The sequence below is a fragment of the Leuciscus leuciscus genome (genome assembly GCF_965113295.1).
Source record: "Leuciscus leuciscus genome assembly, chromosome: 22".
In the NCBI taxonomy this organism is placed as follows: Eukaryota; Metazoa; Chordata; class Actinopteri; order Cypriniformes; family Leuciscidae; genus Leuciscus; species Leuciscus leuciscus.
Window position 1 is genome coordinate 8,453,947 of NC_138746.1, and position 20,135 is coordinate 8,474,081.

The 20,135-nt window shown below is 36.1% G+C and overlaps 1 protein-coding gene across 1 annotated transcript in view; it reads right to left on the reverse strand.

Annotated features, from left to right (window-relative positions):
* The window catches only part of lzts2a (leucine zipper, putative tumor suppressor 2a), a 60,886-nt gene that overhangs the window by 22,440 nt on the left and 18,311 nt on the right, over window positions 1-20,135 (reverse strand). Inside the window, exon 2 of the mRNA XM_082153640.1 lies at window positions 10,040-10,147. The gene's annotated coding sequence lies outside the window, so the exon portion shown is untranslated. The remainder of the gene's footprint in view (window positions 1-10,039; window positions 10,148-20,135) is intronic.

The window sequence follows — 20,135 nt, forward strand, 5'->3', positions numbered from 1 at the left end:
TTTTGACCATATACATATCAGCAACAAATTGCATGTGTTTTGCTCAGTGTGGGCTTCTGAATAAAACTGAGGTGTTTTTTCCTTCACAAATATGAGCTCCATATTCTCCTATATCATACTATAAGAGCATCTTTGTGGGGACATTTTGACCCAATGCGCGCACGCACACACACACACAGGTAAATGCATCTTTGTGGGGACATTTTGACCCAATACACACACACGCACATCTTTGTGGGGACATTTTGACCTCATAGGGTATACCTGAACCACACACACACACACACACACACACACACACACACACACACACACACACACACACACACACACACACACACACACACACACACACACACACACACACACACACACACACACACACACACACACACACACACACACACACACACACACACACACACACACACACACACACACACAGGTAAATGCTGTGCATAAACAGTTTGTTGTCCACTAACTGGATTAGGGTAAAATCTCTCCAATCTAGTCAAACTCTTCATCTGTTTAGGGGATATACGTTAATCTCAAGGCATGCTGGGACATCAATGCATGACTCACTCTAAACATTGACTCATCACATGCCCACATGCCTTGTTAATGCTTTAACATACGAAAGAGCATAGTAAACACACTCCGTCACCACAACTACACACACCAAGCGCACCACAAAGGGTCTGTTGTCCCATATGATATCACAATTAAACTTTCAAGCAAAGTGATCAAAGGAACACTTTGTAAAGAGGACGAGAACAGAAAACCACATTTGGGTGTGTGTTGTTTTTTCTTTTTCTTCTTCTAACTATATGGACACATTTGGCTCTGTGTACTTGCAGTACATGTACTTGTCACATTTTTACTAATTTTAATTTGTCTATTAACAATGTCCATGAGAGGTCAACTATGATTGTTGGTTTGGTTTTCCATTCCATTTAGGAATAAATGACCTTTTTCTTAAAATATATTAAAATAGAAAACAGTAAATTGTAATTATTTCACAATATTATAGTTTACTGTATTTTTTTTTAGCCTTGGTGAGCATTAAGTACTTCTTATAAAAACATTAAAAAAATGCTTTTACTGTAGTGTATATAGGCTATGCTGTACATAAAAGACACCTGAAAAGTAGCAAAAATATCCCAAAATAGTTTCAATGTAACCTAAAAGTAAAAACATTCTAATGCAAATCAATCCTTGGGACACAAAAATGCTGTATTTGAAGAATCAGCCATTTATCTAAAGGGTTGCCATTCAATGAAACCTATTCACTGGTTCTTCCCTTTCAATCGTTTACCGCTTCACTCCCTCATTTACTGGCCATTCCCAAACAAAAGCAAGGACGCATGACGTGTTACTCCTAACCTGCATGAGCAGAGAACAGTAAATACAGGGACACAGAGTAGTGTGGGACTCTCGAGTGAAGTGAAAAGGAGAAAAGGAGGAATGAGAGAGGCAGAGAAAAAGACAGAGAGAGGCAGGGAGGAAGGAGAGCTAATGAAGCGTTAGGAACAGATGAGCATCTGAGTGATTAATGGACACTTGCCCTCCAGGGGAGTTATCATATGAACATACACTCCACATATACTCACTGGGGAGGCTTAACTTGATACTCTCAACTACAGTGCACACACATATCTCAAAGTACATCCGGTCGACAGTATTCTCCATACTGGAGCGACAGCACATGCACGAATGCTTACAGACCTTGCTTGGTGGTGACGGATTATTTCGTCGTTGTCAGGCAGAAACCTTGTATCTCCACATTTTCTTTTGGCCACCCTTTAAATCTGTCTGTGGGTTTTGCAAATATTTAACCAATGAAAAGTATTAAAAACAGCTTGTAACTAAACCTTGTAACTCCATTGGATCTCCATTGCACTTCATCTTTTATAACACGAGATTTTAGGCCAATTTACAGAATAAAACTGAGTGCCCATATAGCTAGAATAAACTTTATTACCTGTAAATTGTGTAAAATGTAACTGCCTCAGTTGGGCCGTTCTAATGACGGAAAAAACACACACGTCTGGCAAACTCCATTTGAGCTTGATTTTGGTCAAATGTTAATAATATAATGACACATCAAGACCATACATAAAGCCACAATATACACTTTGACAATACAGTGTTTAATTATTTCCTGAAAAGTAGTGTTTTTTCACCCTACAGTGACTATATGTAATCTGGATTATGTAATCAGATTCCAAAAATTAAATACTTGTAATTAGATAACTTATTTTCAATTCTCATAATCAGACTACAGTTTTATATTAATTACTTAATATAAAAAAAATGGCAGTAAATTATTCATAATTCATTGGCTCTCACTAATTCTTCTTTTCTAACTTTTACATATTCCTTTCTAAATATTATATATTTTTTGCTTATATCTGGAAAGTTTTGTGGAATTGCACACACAAACCAGCCAATAGTCAGGTATCTATAATTAAACAGAAGATTGAGAGGCCACAGAGCATAAACAAACAAAATATTTCATATTTTTTAGTAAGCGTTTTATTTTTATATTTTATATTTATTCCTTTTAATTGAACACTTTTAAGATTTAATTAATTATTAACTTTTCATCAATTTACGAACCCCCTGCATTTCCTAATTCCGATTCCTGCAGAATATTAAGCATATTTTGTTTAATTTACTTCATGTTGTTGATAACAAAGAATGAAATTCTCTTTGTATTTTTATATCAATATTGGACAAGATTATCCTAACGTAATCTAAAAGTAATCTAAAAGTAGCCTGATTACAGTATATTAGCTGAAATGTGTAATGTAAAAGATTACTCTTACAAACTAAAATTTGTATCATGTCATTCTTGGACTGCTTACAAAACACCCTGGACATGAACAAGGGAGTAAACTTTGTTTCTTCCAGTACTGTACTGGTTAAAGCTGTTGTTAGTGGGGTAATGAACAGCCTTGATTAAGTATGAATGGGGGCAAGGGGAATTCTCAATCCCCCCAAACTTCCCAGTCCCGCTGTCTCTTTTCAATTCAGAGGGGAAGAACTGGAACGGAATGGAGTTGGTTAGGAAAGGGAGAGAAAATTAATGATAGTGAAGGACAAAAGACTGAACATGAACCTAATCCCCCTTCCATCCCCCACATACACACACACACATTGATTTGATCAAGCATGCACACACACACACATGCAGATGGACACACAAAATGAGAGGTCCTCAAAACCTCCAACAAAACACTTGACCCTTCATCTACTAAGAGAGGGAGAGACATAGAGAAAAGAAGGGGCAAAAACACAAAACAACTGTTGAGTGCCAGACATGGAGTTGTGGTGGGGGCTCTGTCAGATTCATTGCTAAAATGAGTAGAACTCCACTGATATCTGCAGATTCAGGTACCATTCACTCAGAAAATTTGACATTTTTATTGTTTTCAGTTGCAGTAATACTGCTCTGGAAAAAAACACATTTTACAATGTTTAAAGTCAGCCTGAACCTTTCTAAATGCATTTACTGGGCATGATTCATCAGTTAGTGCACTTTATTCCTAAAAAAGTCTCTCTTTGTAATCTTTGATCATGATGTAATAACATTCTTTGCCTCTAAACCATAGTTGGCATCAGTTTTTGAAACCGACCACTCCACCCACTTGTCACATTTAAACCATGTTTCACAACCCAATTAAATTTCCAGAGTACTGTCGAAGACTCACAGTAAGTTTGTTTATAATCAAGTTACTCTTACAAAAAAGAGGTATACTTTTATACTGTAGTATACTGTAGTACATATTAAGTATACTTAATGTTCAAGTATATTTTAAGTATACTTCATGTAGTAAGTATATTAAAATCAATGTACTGGTAGTAAACTTGTGAATGTATTTCAATAGTGCTTGGGACTAAATTGGCCCACTTAATATAAAAGTATACGTTTAAGTGTACTATAAGTGTACCAGTAGTAAACTTTAAGTGTTAACTAGTTCACAACTACGTTTCTCATTTGTACTGCATCTGTACTACAAGTGAACTTATAAGTATACTAGTTTACTATTACTACTACTAATACTTGTAGCACTTTTTTATAGAAGTACACTTAGAAGTATACTCTCTCAGTAAACAAGTACTTTAGTAGTTTTTTACTTGTAAGTGAACATAACATCATACTTATAGTTTAGTATTTACATATCATATTTGCACTTTAATATACTTAAAAAGCAAAACTTAAAAGGTATAAAATTTTTATACTTGAAATATAGGTTTTACATTTTATACTTAAAATATAGGCCTATCTTTAACTCTTTCCATTTTAAAAACATTTTATTCTAGCATCCTTTTTTATCAACACTTGAAAGTGGCAAGTTTAATTTAAAATAACAGCAACAACGTTTTAAACAAAAAACTGAGAAAATCACATTTTTGTCAAAGACTTCTGCATTTAGATCCTTACCTTAAATCTTTCCTTTGCCTGCAACAACACATGACAATTGATAATAATATGATTCTTGAGCAAAAAATCTGCAAATTAGAATGATTTCGGAAGGATCATCTGACACCGAAGACTTGAGTAATCGCTTCCATAACAGGAATACATTTCATTTTAATATATTTAAATAGAAAACAGTTATTTTAAATTATAATAATATTTCACAATTATACTGTTTTACAGTAGTTTTTCATCAAATAAATGCAGCCTTGGTGAGCATATCTGACTTAATAATTAATAAAAAATTTATACAAAAATTAATATAAATAAATTGACACCATCAACACTTTTAAGCAGAGGTAAAATGGGTTTTACCATCTAAATGATCAAAGATCGCAGTGTGGAATGCACACTAATCTTTGATTAACCTGCTGCTGGAGGCAGATTACATAAAAACATCATGGGTTCAGAAAAGTATATCAAATCTGGGACTGTGTATAGACCTAGCCCTGAGCTCAGACCCCCCAGGATCACAGGGCTCCATCACAAAGCATTGAGCTTATGCCAAACACATCTGCTTTCATTACACATCCCATACACTTCTCCATAACAGCACATGTGCAGTACACACCATCAGTGACAGAAACACACATTCACAGTCTAGAACTAGACTATATATAATCTGATTACATTATCAGATTCCACAATTTACATACTTGTAATTAGATTACGTTTTTTAAAATACTCATAATCAGACTAGTTACAGTTTTATTGATTACATGATTACTTAACGTTCACAAAACGGCAGTAAATTATTCATTATTTATTTATTCTCACTAATTTAATTTTTTTTTATCTTTTAAATGGTCCTTTCTAAAACAGCCTATTGGTTATATATGTACAGAAAGTCTCTTAGTTTTGTGGCATTACAAAAGTCAGAGGCCACGAAGCATAACAAATAAAATATTTAATCTTTTATGTGTTTTGTGCTGATTGTTTTTATTTAAAAAATGGTATGGTTTAAATAATTATTACATTTTCATCAAACCCCTTGCAGTTCCTTTGCAAACCCCAGTTATGGAAACCCTGACCCTACAATTTGTAAGTAATCTACCCAGCACTTCATTTAGTACATCAACACTTACAGTGCCAGAAATGTCACAGACACACAAAGAGATTTCATAAGCAAATACAGAGGCCTGGCCTTGAACACTGTAATGAATGGAGTGTAATGAAACTGTATGTGTGAAGCTGCCAGCAGGTTTGAGCATTGCAAACCAATCTACTTTTACTGCTCCGCTCCCTGCCATGGAAAAGCAATAAGAGCACTGAGGTGATGTGGGGAGGGGAGAAGGATGAGGAACTGAGGGAGCTCCGTGTCCATTTTGTGCTCTGTTGAGTGGGATTGCGGAACATTTCATGTTTAAAAAAAAATAAAAATAAATAAAAAAATTGGCCATTGAGTGGAGGACATGTGGCCATGATGCACCTCTATATTCTTCTGCGCAATGTGCTGAGAGTTTACAGGTTATTTGGAACATTGAGTATTCTTTCGTTTTCCATTCAGAGAGTTTCCATTCTTGGAATTCCCCCATTAATGGACAGCCAGCCCTCCAAGCTTATTAAATGCATTTGGATAATCTAAAATATCTGGAGTATGTTATCCATCCATCATCATTATACAATTATTATTTAAATATTTTATATATATATATATATATATAAATTTTTTTTTTACTTATATATTTTTTTATTATTATTATTAATAATTGGTGCATTATCATTATTTTATCCCCAAGTCAAAATTCAAGGATTTCAATATGAAATCAAATATTTATCTTCTGGAAGATCAAATAATAATAATAAAAATAATAAATGTTGTTGTTGTTGTTGTTATTAATAATACAAATAAATATTTTTATTTTGTAAATAATTTTTAAGAATTATTGTTGTTTTTATTATTATTAAAATTAATGCATTATTATTATTATTATTATTATTATTATCATCTTTATTATTATCATTACTTTTTTATTATTACACAAAGTTGATTTGTAAATGACACATAAGGGAGTCTGAGAACTAAGAGCTAAGTCTCCTTAAAGAGAGAGCATCCTTGGAGTTGCTCAAATAAATAAAAACATTCTTATTTTGGGCACTGGCATCAAAGAAAATGAAATAATGAGAGAAAAATTAAGAGAGAGATATCTGAAACACACCTGTTCCTAACACCAGCCGTGAAACACTATTAATGGTGTTTTATGAGCGTCAAGGGTCAAGTGAGGTTAAAGGTCGAAAGACCAGTGTTTTAAAATAGGGCAGGGGGTTGTGGTCTCAGTCACGACGTGAACACAGGTGGAAACATCTAATATAACATCACAATTAGCAAAGATCACATGGACAACGAAGATAATGTCTTCAAATCAGTGGCCATAGCAAAATGAAAACATTTTACAGTGTTTTACATAAGCTTTGATCTGATGATCATAGCTGTGAGTCCATATGGGGTTAGACATGCCTCAGCACACTTTAACAGAGAATGGAAAGAATAATAGATTTCTACAAAAGAATGTAACAGCTACAGGCTGTATATTGCAGAGTCAGTCGTTTTTGCTATGGGAGAATTGCTAACATAAGCATTGAAAGATGTTTCACACAGACAGTTATTTCCCATAACTAAACAAAAGTGATTCATCAGTCTATGGAGAGAGAGAGAGAGAGAGAGAGAGGGGGGGGGGGGGGGGGGGGGATGTCAGAGGGCAGTGGGACATCTGAAGAATTCTTCGTGCCATTCAGGAGAAAAAGGTTACAAATCACAGAGGGACACAATCACTGCTCTGGTTTAATAGGACAGAGGAAAAGGGGTAACGTGTGGCGTCTGTTAAACTGTGAACGCACAAATCTCAGGGCTGGCCTATACTCTTCCACAGTAAATCTTAGCAGGAGAGAGGTGGGAGCAGGCAATGTGTCAGAGACGCTTTACTTGGCCTGTCTTCTCATTCATTTCCCATTAACTCACAGCATGCTCGCTGTTTATGTTCCACTGGCATGAAGAGAGGGCCATGAGAACGACATGGTTTGATGAGACTCATAAACACAAATAACAGCCTGTCGGAGAAAATCCATGTCCATGTAACATTTCACCCCAAAATTAAACTAAATAACTTCAAGATATGGACCATATTGACAGTAAAGGACTTTCCTCCGCAAATTCTCATTACTGGAAATATTTTGCAATATATATATTCGTCTTTTACATATCACTGTTTCCACTGAAATATTAAGCAGCACAACAGTGTTCAACATTGATAATAATAAGAAATATTTCTTGAGCACCAAATCAGCATATTAGATTTAGAATGATTTCTGATGGATCATGTGACACTGGAGACTAGAGTGATGGATATTACTAATGAATATTCAGATTTGCAATCAAATGAATAAATTACATTTGGAAATATATTCAAATATAAAACTGTTATTATAAATTGTAGTAATATTTCACAATATTACTGTTTTTACTGTATTTAAAAAAAAAACATTTAAATATCTTACTGACATGGAAATAATGTCACAATGTTTTTATCGTTAGAATCAAATCACCTCGATCCCAATAAGAAACGCTTCTAGTATCTCTGGATATTATCCTTACAAAAGTCTGTTCAGTATCTAGGCCTCAGATGCCATTTCCACCACAGAGAGGAAGAGATAGAGCAGGGGTCGATCTCCTGAAGGAAACAGACAGCTGCTGAGATGAGTGTGAGCATAGATTGAGAGCTGCAGGGTCAGAGCAGCTGCTAGACCACACACACACACACACACACACACACACACACACACACACACGAAACAAAGTCTTGAAGAACTGCCAGTCGTGTGCTTTAGCTCTAACTGCAAACTAACCAGATGAGTCAGACCAAAGGGGCCAAATCTGCAATCAAATGAACAGCATACTCCTGTAAAACACTTGCAAAGGAACCAAAAATGTTGTCTAGTAAGAAAGGGGTAATCAGATTTGAACCATTTGAACCACCACTACCATGATACCATGTCAAAAACATGGCATTACCATGTTTAAAAAACGTGTTAATCTGTTCATTACCTCGGTAATCAGTTTTTCCTCCATGAAAACAATAAATCCCATCCTAATAATTCCCTGCCCTCTGACCCCTACAGCCCCTCCTCATCTAGACTCAGGTCGGCCAGTATCCATTCCACTGTCACACTCCGCATTGGTCATCCATCAAGAACCTGACCCCCTTACAAAATACACTTCAAAGTGCTGGATGGAACCTTTATTGAAATTTCCCTGTGGGGTAAAAAACTCCGCCAGACACATATTCACACCATTAATCAATGTCCAGACTCCCGCAGATACGATAATCAGCTGTGACAGCGAGGAAATGCTGGTTCCCACTGAGTACAACTCTGCTGATGCTTGTACAATTTTCACTAACACAATTTTTTGCAAGTTTTTATTATGTTTATCTTAGATGCTTTCACCAGATTTAAAGCAGTCACTCATACTGCAGATTTGCTGCTACCAGGGTTCACCTGACAAGATTCCAACAAGCAGCAATTTTTCTATACACACTGAAAAGCTGTGCGACAAGATCCATCCGTCACAAAACACTAGTGAAGAGTGTGTTCGAAACATGAAGCTTTGACACCTTTACAAATCACTTGTTTAGAATCAGTGATTCGAACTGACAAAGTCATGTGATTTCAACAAACAAGGCTTCCTTACATACAGTATATATATATATATATATTCCTAAATATCTAATGAATTTACTAACAACACTTGTTATTGTTTTCAAAGAATGTGTCATTGAACATGTTTTTGCAGTGTTCTCATTGTATTTATATGGCTTTAAATCATGGCTAAACCTTAATAGACTGTAGAGACCATTGTGCTGACTACAGTTTGTGGACAAGTTGTCTTTTGCACGCTTTTTCTACTCACCCTATGATGCCACATGACTTGGAAATTTTTTTATATTGTGACGATGAATTCCTTACCACGACTTGTTGTAATTTTGTTAAATCGTAGCCAGAATTGAACCAAAAATGAGGAAACAAACTGTAGGCGACTAATTCGCCAGATTGTACTAATTCGTTCCTCCATTTTAATTTAGTTAAATCGTGGCCACAATTTAACCAAGAGGAGGGAACAAACTAAGAAACGAATTACCACAAGTAGTATTTGATATACATGAGGAGAGGTACTCCATTCCAAGGAGATTTCTGTGTGGGCAGGGCTACCTAGTAGGACTACTGTCACCTAATTAATATTCATGAGCAAGGCGGATCAGATTTACAATGCATTCTTTTCACTTTTCAGATCCTTCAACCTTGATTTAAGAAATCCTGAGTGCATTTTCATCATGCTTTACAGATCATTAACTTTTAGTGTCTTTAATTAACTGAGCCTAATTAAAACTAACACAGTGAGGGGTAAAAGTTATGATACTAATGGCAGAGTCCATTAAAGCCTGCTTGTTCTGAATGCCTAGGCTAAATGAATGATGGAAATCAATTCCATGTGTCATGTCTGTTTCTCCAGTACTGACAGGGAGGATAGAGAGACGTACAGGGACTCATCACATGTCTTACCTTGCACAGAGGCCCAGAGAGGGGCTCCTAAAAGATGCAGATATCCAGAACTGGTGGAGACTTTACACATGCCCAGAGTCCCACCGCAGTGTCCACCTCCACACACACCTGCAGGGATAGCCACACATACTGGGGTTAGGTGAAATTCAGAAACATGCAAAACAGAGGAAAGCTGAGGAAAAATTCACAATTACTATTAGAAAAGTTCCAAACGTCTATTTAAAACAATAAGAAAGTAGAGAATGCCCAGAGAGCCTCTTCCATCTCTACAGTCAAGACGAAAGAGTTCAAGTATGCATACTGTACGTCACACACCTGCTATGGAGTATTAGTTGCAGGGTGTAAAGGTGAAAAGCCTGTTATTATGTTACCATGAAAGCATGATAAGGTCATGGCTTTCGTTCTCGTTCGCCCATCAGTGAGTTCACATGGGTCTCGATGGACATAGAGCCAGGAGAGATCATATTTTGCCAGGTACATTATAATCTGTGAAAGTTTTACGTTCCTAAAAATAAAATATCTACTCAGCACGTTATTTCTGAGACGAGTGGAAGAGCACACTGCCCCCCACTGGATACCAACCAACATTACCTCTGTGTGAGAAACCATAAAAAACAACTAAAAACTTGACAGCCATTTTGACTCAGTACTTTTTAGATATCCTGAATTTGGAAGTAAATTAATACATTAGTTTTAGTGTCTGTGTGTATCATATGTGAATGTACATATTCTTATGTTTCCACTCTGCCATGTTCAGAAGTGCAAGAATGAAACAAAGTTTAAACCTTTTTAAAGTGTGCAAAATCTGCAGGGTCTTTCCTCTCTCCATTCCCTTATACACTTAGTCAGGAATGCTAGTCACTATTTACTCTGCGTTTAATAAAACCAGTGAAGAATGAAGAGGAGATTTGAGAGGAATGTGTCTGTGGTTATCTCTTCTCTTCGGTTATCAGTCTCATCTAGTGTGTGCTACCACTTCTAAATTGGGTCACATCTACACACACACACACACACACACACACACACACGTGGAGAGGAGAGGGGAAACGGAGGTTCACACGTGCCTGATCCTGTCTGCTTCACAGAAAGGGGGAGCGACTGGGAAAATAAAGGGGGTGAATGGAGGTCTACGACAGTTAAGCATAACACACACAACACTAGTGTTCTGGAAAATCTTCCTGAGCTACATGTTTTTACTACAAGTTACTAATAAAAGTTGTAGCAAAATGAAGTTATAGAAGAGGGAAAAATCTTCTAATAAATACATGAAACAACTGTGGACTTCCGTGTCACAAAAAAAAAGAACAAAGTTTGGGTCGGTAAGATTTTTTAATGTCTCTAATGCTTATTTAGGCTGCATTTAGTATATAGTTAAACCGTGAAATTCAATTACAATTAAAATAAATTCTTATAATATACTTTAAAATGTAATTTGTTCTTGTGATGCAAAACTGAATTTTCAGCAACATTACTCAAGTCTTCAGTGTCACATGATCCTTCAGAAATCATTCTAATATGCTGATTTGCTGCTCAAGAAACATTTCTTATTATTAATAATGTTGAAAACAGTTCATATTTTTGTGGGAAAAGTGATGCATTTTTTTTCAGGATTCTTTGAAAGTTCAAAGAAGAAGAAACACCCAAACTTTTGTAACGGTATAATTTATATAATTATTTAATAATTATAATTATTAAAACATTAATGAATAGCAACATATAACTAAATATTTTTCTGTAAAAAAGAAGACCAAAGCAAACCCCTTCTCTGAGAGACAGAACAGTTCAGGAGAGTCTGCATGATGATTTGTGTGTGCAACACAATGAGACTTTTGAAAACTACTGTCATGCTACTGAAAATTTAATAGCGCCATTACTTCTATTTAGTTACTCCCAAACCCACAACACACTCCTACGTACAATGGATTAATAATAAGTTTTATTCTGACTCATATGCTCCTCCTCTCCCTTATCGGCCACACAGAAACATAAAAACGTTGTGCAGTAATTAATCACTGAGCCACTGTCTGCAAACTGATACAATATGGCCCATTGATTTTGCCATGACCTCAACTGGCCTGTCGGAGATAAACATAAGCCTGTTAATTGGCACAGCTCTTTGGTTTCAAGTTGCTGTACTACCATTCAAGCTGATATAGCTTTCATTTCCGTCTGAAAAACAGGCTCTAGTTCTTGACAATAAAAGCGCTGATTACTTTCAGAACTCAATTACATTTGATACAAGATACAGAGGATCAGACAGCAGAACATCTGCCTGACTGGAGATAGTTTAAGAGGTCAGACTCATCAGAGTTGTGGTGCGACTGTCACAATGAGTCATGATGTTCATCCCTTGTGAAAAAAAGTGTGCTTGATTATATCGTGAATGTGCACTTTTAGTGAACTTCAAATATTCAAAAAAGCTGTACTTGTAGATAATACATTAATGAAATTAAAGGCCACTTAAGTGTACTTAAAGAAAGTATAGTTTAAGGACTGTTCCTTTAACACACTTAAGTAAAAAATATTTTATGTGCTGACCTAAATGACTAAAGTACTTTAATTAATTACTAAAGTTCTTTAAAGTACTATAATATTAACTGTGTTGTGTTATTCGTTATTACATTTAAAAGTAATGTAATTAATACATTTAAAATTAATATTTTAAATGTACTAAAAGTGCAAATTCATCATTGCAAAAGTATAAAGAATATTTAAGTTGACCATAAATGCTTGTCAGAACATTAAACAATGAATTCATTATTAAATTACATATAAAAATGTACTCTTTGAAGTTTAGGATATTATTAACTAAAAATCTTGCCTTCTGCACTAGTTCTCCATTTTCCTGTGTACTGAATATTAAGTGTTCTACTTCCTGCTTTATGCAAATACTTTTAACGAATTGCAAATGCATCAGGAGTGCTACAGCAGATGGTACAAGGGCATTTGACCTTTTTGGAGCTTGAGAGCTACTGGTCACCATACACTTTCATTATATGTAAAAGTGGATTTTTTGCTACTGTAGAGAATTTTTAAGTTCTATGCAAAAAAAAAAAAAATGTGTTTCACTATTAGGTTTAGTTAATGATGACAATTTTTATTTGTAGTCAAACTATCCAGTAAAGACATTTACTATCAACCTTACACTGTCTGTTCTGCACCTGCTCCCGTATGCAACCGTACTGTTAGCTGAGGTAAATGTGTATCTGACCCATTCTGCGCTCAGCGAGAAAAAGAGAGCGCCTGCAGGGTGACAGATGGCGAGGGCCAAGCGTCAGGGACTCAATCAATCCACTTTTCTCCTCCACCTCCTCTCTGACCCCATCATCCCTCCTTCCAGACGGGAATGCAGCTCAATGTCTCTCATCATTTTCCCATCCCTGAGAACCATGCGTATGGATACACAGCAGGACAATACAACGCCAGCCGCGCACCACAACACAGACGCTGATGATTCCCTCTGAACTTGTAATACATGGACTGGGAGTTATGAGGCATCCACACATGGAGCGAAGCTGCCTGGGGTCACAGATTGGCCTTAATTAAAGTGACCTGAGGGATTTAAACTTCAATGAGTCCAGACTGCTACTAGTCATAACTTTCAATTCTATGTCTTTTCTATGTCTGATATGAAAAGAGGAAAAACAGATATAGAGTATAGAAAAACATGATTATACAGCGGGGTATTAATAACTTTTGAGAACCATAAGGTGGCCATGAGAGCATTTTGTTGATGTAACATCCTTATGTCATTGTGTCAGATAATGCGTTGTTCATTAGGTAATGAGAAATATAAAACGAAGGGTAAAATAACCATATAAAATGTACAAATATTAAACAAAAAAAGACAATCAGTGAATGGCTTTAAAAGACTTTGGTATGGGATGAATTTTTAACATATAGGCTACTAATAAAAAAAGATTTGAACTTTATTTGAATACTATCACAAGGTATTTATACATTATAATATAAAATAATAATTATAATATCCAATATTATCCATTTTTGATTATCACAGGTTATCCCAGATCACACAGGTTAAATTATTTGCCACAATAAACAGATGTCGTTCCCCTTACCTTGGGATCTCGAGGCCACAACTTCACATCACATGGCTATGGCATAAAGATGTCATTACCTTGACAAAATAAACTTGTGGCCACAAAATATCATCACTTTGCCACAGGTTCAAATATTGTGGCATCAACATGTGATATTAAGTTAATGTTGTGGGCACAACAAAACTATGTAAACTAAACATGAACCTTTTACAGTGACTTTTCATGAAATAGTTATGCTTATTAAATAACTTTATAATTAATCATTTTGTACTAATTTGGAAAGGAATGCAAAACAAGCATTTTTACTAGGGTTTTTAGACTTTAGGGTGCAACTGTAGATGTGATGGATACAATAAGAAATGTGGGTGCTAAAAGTCTAGAACCTGTTTCAGGTATTAGGAAAAACTGGACTGTGGATTTGTGCTGTTATTTATTTCTGTCATGGAGGATCGGATTACTGTCGAGCTCGCTCTGCTTCTGAGATTTGGGATGGCATTAGCGTTTTAATTTTACTAACAACAAAAAAAAAAAAAAAAAACTCAGCCACATTTGCTGACCTCTGACTGCAGCCTTGTGATTTGGTTCAGAGACAGCATACTCTCATGGGCTTAAAAGAGCCTGAACTCACAATTCACCTGCTTTGCTCCCTGTCTGTATCATCCTATATTCTCTAATCACGATCTCATCTCAAAGCCCTTTCATAAGAACCCTCATCTGATCCGAAAACAGGTCAGTCTTAGGTTCAGTGTGTCAGTACCATGATCCAAGGTCATGGGTTTGATTCACTTTGGATAAAAGCATCTGACAAATGTGTAAATGCAGATGCACTCCAGCAGAAAGTGGATTCATAATGCAGGCCTACAAATCACACATGAAGGTTTGTCTGGAAACCCAATAGGGTACAACAATTTGACGACAGCGCGGTAGCTCTTTGGGCGACCTGAGTTTGAGTGCTGACTGTTTTCCACATTGATAATAACAAGAAATGTTTATTGAGTATATTAGAATGATTTCTGAAGGATCATGTGACACTGAAGACTGGAGTAATGATGCAAATGCATGATACATATGATGCAATGATGCAAATACATATGATTTTAAAATGATCTTTCAATTTACTATATTTTACATTTAGATACTTTGGTTTTAGGGGCCGTTTACATTTCACCATTTTCAACTAAAAACTGAAAACTTTTTATGCGTTTTGGTCATTCCTTTACATGACAATGGCGTTTTGAGGGCCTGAAAACGCAAACTTTTGATAAAGGGTTTCAAAACATTTTGAAAACGATACTGTTATTGTCTCTGTGGAAACTACAAAAACAACAATTTGCGAAAACAGTCATGATGTCATGCGCACGCGTATTACGTGTTCAGTCTACAGGAGCGTCGTGTTTCTTTAGAAAGTGACATCGCCAACTACTGGCCTGGCAGCATAATACAGCGGTTTAGGTCGTTTTCTCGGATCCGTGTGAAGTGAACAGGGATCGTTTTGACAACATTCTCGTCTGTATGCGAAAAACGTTTCCGTTTTTAGTTCATCGTTGTCACGCACTAGAAAGAAAGGCTTAAACAGGATAATTCCGGCATGTAACACCTTGAGTCTATTTTGTAGTTTGTTATGGATGAACTAGAGTGGTGGACACAGAAATGTTGACGATGGGTCCTGTCTCGACTTTTTGACTCTTTTAGAATCGCCTTTGACCGCTTCAGAGTGGCTGTCTATGGACATGCACGAACATGTCCTTAAAACAACCCTTAACGTTCGTTTTCAAAAATGTGCAACTCACCGAGTGGTTAGTGGTGTTCGTTGATGATTAAAAACAAATATATCGGCGCAATGTATGATTTCAATCCGTGTTATTTGCTATGGTGGAACAATTTTTTCAGATACCTCACAACCGCGTATAAACTTCCGCTCGATATTTGAGTCTGAAGCGTTAGCACACTCCCGACCACTTGATGGCGACAACCACTTTGCCGTACAAGGACGCGGTACGGAACTCGGTGTCTAGCGCATAGAGCACAGTTGCTCTGCTCACGCTAGTCTTCTGAGAGACGGAGAACTGAGCAAAAAGACTACAACCAAATGTAAACAGTCCCCTTTTCCGTTTCCGGTAGCGCAGTAATATCAACGAGCAACGAGTCCTCCAACAGAAATCAATGGGATTTTACAAAATGACAAATAAAACACGACAAAAACTGTATTTCGCTACGCTACTTGTTTTTAATCATCAACGAACACCACTAACCACTCGGTGAGTTGCACAGTTTTGAAAACGAACGTTAAGGGTTGTTTTAAGGACATGTTCGTGCATGTCCATAGACAGCCATTCTGAAGCGGTCAAAGGCGATTCTAAAAGAGTCAAAAAGTCGAGACAGGACCCATCGTCAAAATTTCTGTGTCCACCACTCAAGTTCATCCAAAACAAACTACAAAATAGACTCAAGGTGTTAAAATACCAGAATTATCCTTTAAAGAAACAAAAACTTCTGGCCAGTTTTGTAAATGTTACACTATAAGACCACAGGCCCAACTAATTGAGAATGAAATTTGTCAACAATTTTGACTATGTTGTATTATTTTATTAATAATTCTATTAAAACTCTGGATTATGACCGCAACAAGCTGTACTCTTTTTAGAGTATCAGTAACCAAACGCCCCTCTGCAGTTGATGAATGTTGTTCATCTCCATGACTGTCATTAGGCAGGTGTAATGGGTCTAACAACAGTGCAGTGACGTCAAAGTCACACAGCATCTTCAATAATCTCAGAGACACCTCAAGGTCACGAGAGCTCAGCTCTGATGTGAGTGATGCTCATCTGCCGCTTCTGTGTTTAAGACGCTTTAAGACAAACCTCCAATATGACTCTCAATGTCAGGATCCTGACAACTAAACATGTTTTTTCTCACTGCTGTACATCTGCTGTTATACTTTAGTTCCTAATGGACTGGATATAGTATTGTGACCATGGAGGCATCCACCAGCATAGCTCTCTCTGTCCTTTCATATTCAACATCATCACTGCAGAGACACCTCACAAGACAACTGCGATTTAAGCATGAAGGACGCAGCTGCCTGACAGAGAGAGTTACATAACACCAACCCAGAGATTTCTCATCTCGGTCCTGCTCACTCAGGACTATTTGTGGTCTCAAAACAACTAGAATAAAAATATCGCAGTAATTCGTAATGCAATTCTTACCCTATATCCTGTTTGATAAGTGAAAGCAGTAAATCTCTTCATTTTCTGTCAGTGCTAGCATTGTTTTCCAGGAAAATAAAAGCAGCTTTGTTGTCCTAATGCTCTGCTGACTGTCCTAGTTTCCACTATGTTCACTGTGCAAGCACACATACATAAAAGATGATTTGCTGTTTCAATTTATGACTTTTTCAGTTTGATTTGGTGGCAGACAACACTCAAGCTAGAACAACCCCAGAGAGGACACAGTTTAGCATTCACTCTGTGAGGGAAGGAGTTTTAAGAGACTGTAAAAGGACGGTACAGATCAAATATGTAACAGCAAGAAAAAACACTAAGTGATTATGTTTTATGCATCCTGAAGTGCTCATTTTCACAAGCAGCAAAAAGGCAAATACCCGCACAAGAAAACAGGACACAAGAGAACAGAAAACATTAATATTATTGATTATAAAAAGTGTTGACAATATATTACATTGTCAAATATTATAATCATACCATAGAGTAGAAAGAAAATATGCAAAATCATCAAAATTTTGTTACAAATCAAAGCATTTTAATTGTTATTTAAGTTAATTAAGATAAAATTATAGTTAATTAATATTCATATGAATTTTTTATATTTTTTAAAGTTTTACTAAATTAGTTTTTTGTCATTTTTATTAGTTTTTTATTATGTCTATATCGTTTTTATTATTTTAATTTCAATTTTAGTTTTTGTTATTTTAGTACATAAAGTAAAAAAAAAATTTTTTAGTTCAGTTGGTTTATTTTATTTCACGTAACGAAAATGTTTTTTTATATTTTTAGTTTTAGTTCAATATAATAACCCTGGCTGAAACAAGGTAAGAATATAATTATTCAGATAAGTACAAATTCCCACAAATAGTATTTTTACATTCACTCAGCACCTCTAAATCTTCCAAAGGATTCAGATTCTGAAATAGAAGTAAAAATAGCAGTTCAGCCTCAGACCACCAGAGGGAACACAACTGGGAATGAGAGACTATATCTGTAGGGGCGTCTCAGTACAGACTGTTTTTATTAGTGGCAAAGTTTAATTGATAATAATAACTAGCTGCATCATACCATCATGTGACACAGGGCCAAACAACTCCATTGTAAGAAGTTGGAGCTCTAAAGGAAGGACATGCGAGCAAATAAAGTTTTTTCACTATTGTGTGGAAAAACTGTGAAGGGTCTAGGAGGATTTTTTTCTTCTTCTCTATGCTACTCCAGAAATTCCTCAGTTAGCCTTCAACATCATTCTTGATGAGGCAGAAAGACTCAAATGCTTTAAAAAAAAAAAACTTCAAAAGAGAGGAGCTTCTCATAGCGTCTCTGCCTGTCGGATAACCCTAGGATAAATTTCTCACAAATTCCATCTTGCCTCTCCATTCTTACTCTCTCCATCCAGCACTCTCAAATTCCTTCTTTCTCTCAACCCATTTAGCTGAAAATCAGAGGGAGTGCGCAAACAGGCCCAAACCCATCAGTTAGACAGATCTTTTATTTGATATTTGTGCAGCCATTTAATAGTTTGCTGGAACTGAAATCTGGAATAAAATGTGTTGAGTCACACAGAAACAAATGGGGACAGATGAGGACAGCCTGCAGTACATATACTAGTAGGGCTGCACGATATATTGTTTTAGCATCGATATCACGATGTGCGCATTCGGGATAGTCACATCGCAGGAAGTGCGATGTCAAGTATAGGGATCATAGTTGATCAGCTCCGGTTCAGAACGCATGTTATTGGTGGATTAATTGCAAAGTTTAACCATTATTGAGTGAAAGTTTATCATTTGCATGTGTTTTTAAGTCAGTTTAAACATCAAGCGCAAGAAGACGTAACTTGTGCGCTGTTTTCTGTGCGTGCACCAGCCTCTTTAGACCTCTTTCTCTTCTTTTGAGCTTGAACGGACACGTGCACGGTCGGTTGTGTGTTGTAAACAACTGAGAAAGAAAACGGATGCGTATCATTATATTGGATCCGTGCATTCATCTTAAAGTGACAGCAGCCTAATATACTTGCAGCTGTGTGTCACCAATGTTAATCAAACAACAAAAGAGAAAATCACTTTAACAAAGATAAATTATATTAATTATATTATATTTAATTTATACAGTGAATACTATGCAGTGTTATTTTACATTTGATTATTCAAATGTACCTGAATACAGTTAGATTTACCTGAAAAACAAAGCACTACTTATTTTTGTCTTTGTTCTAGTTAATATGAATGTTGTATTAATCTACGCTTATAATTTGTTTATTATTTTCTATGCAGATGCACTCCCCTACAAAATCACCCCAATCATCTTAAGCCCTATTCGGACGGGACTAGTTTTCCAAACGACGTTTGAGTTAAAATTCTTATCAACCTACGTCTGTGATTTCATGTACGGATTCGGACGGGACTAACATCTCCGTGTTTATTACCGAGGTAGGAGTGTCTGTGTTTTACATGTGGGCATTGCAGAAGATCACGTGTTCAGAATGCGTGGATTGCGTATGGTCATATGACCGATCAATAATGTAGTATAAAAAAACTAAACATACATTTATCATCATGATTTTATAGAACTGGGTTCTTATAATAAACCCACTGGAATAAAAAGTTTTAACTTATATAATTTACATGTTATGTAATTAAGTGCAGAAATGAAAGTAATCTTACCTGAAACTGATATTACAGTAGCCAGTCTTAACAGTTTACGTGATTTGGCTCTTCTTGTTGATTTAATTTTTTTATTTCTTCGCAGTGTACCGAACACATCTACATCCATTATCGGTGCGCAAAAAGCAGAAACTTGAATACCGGC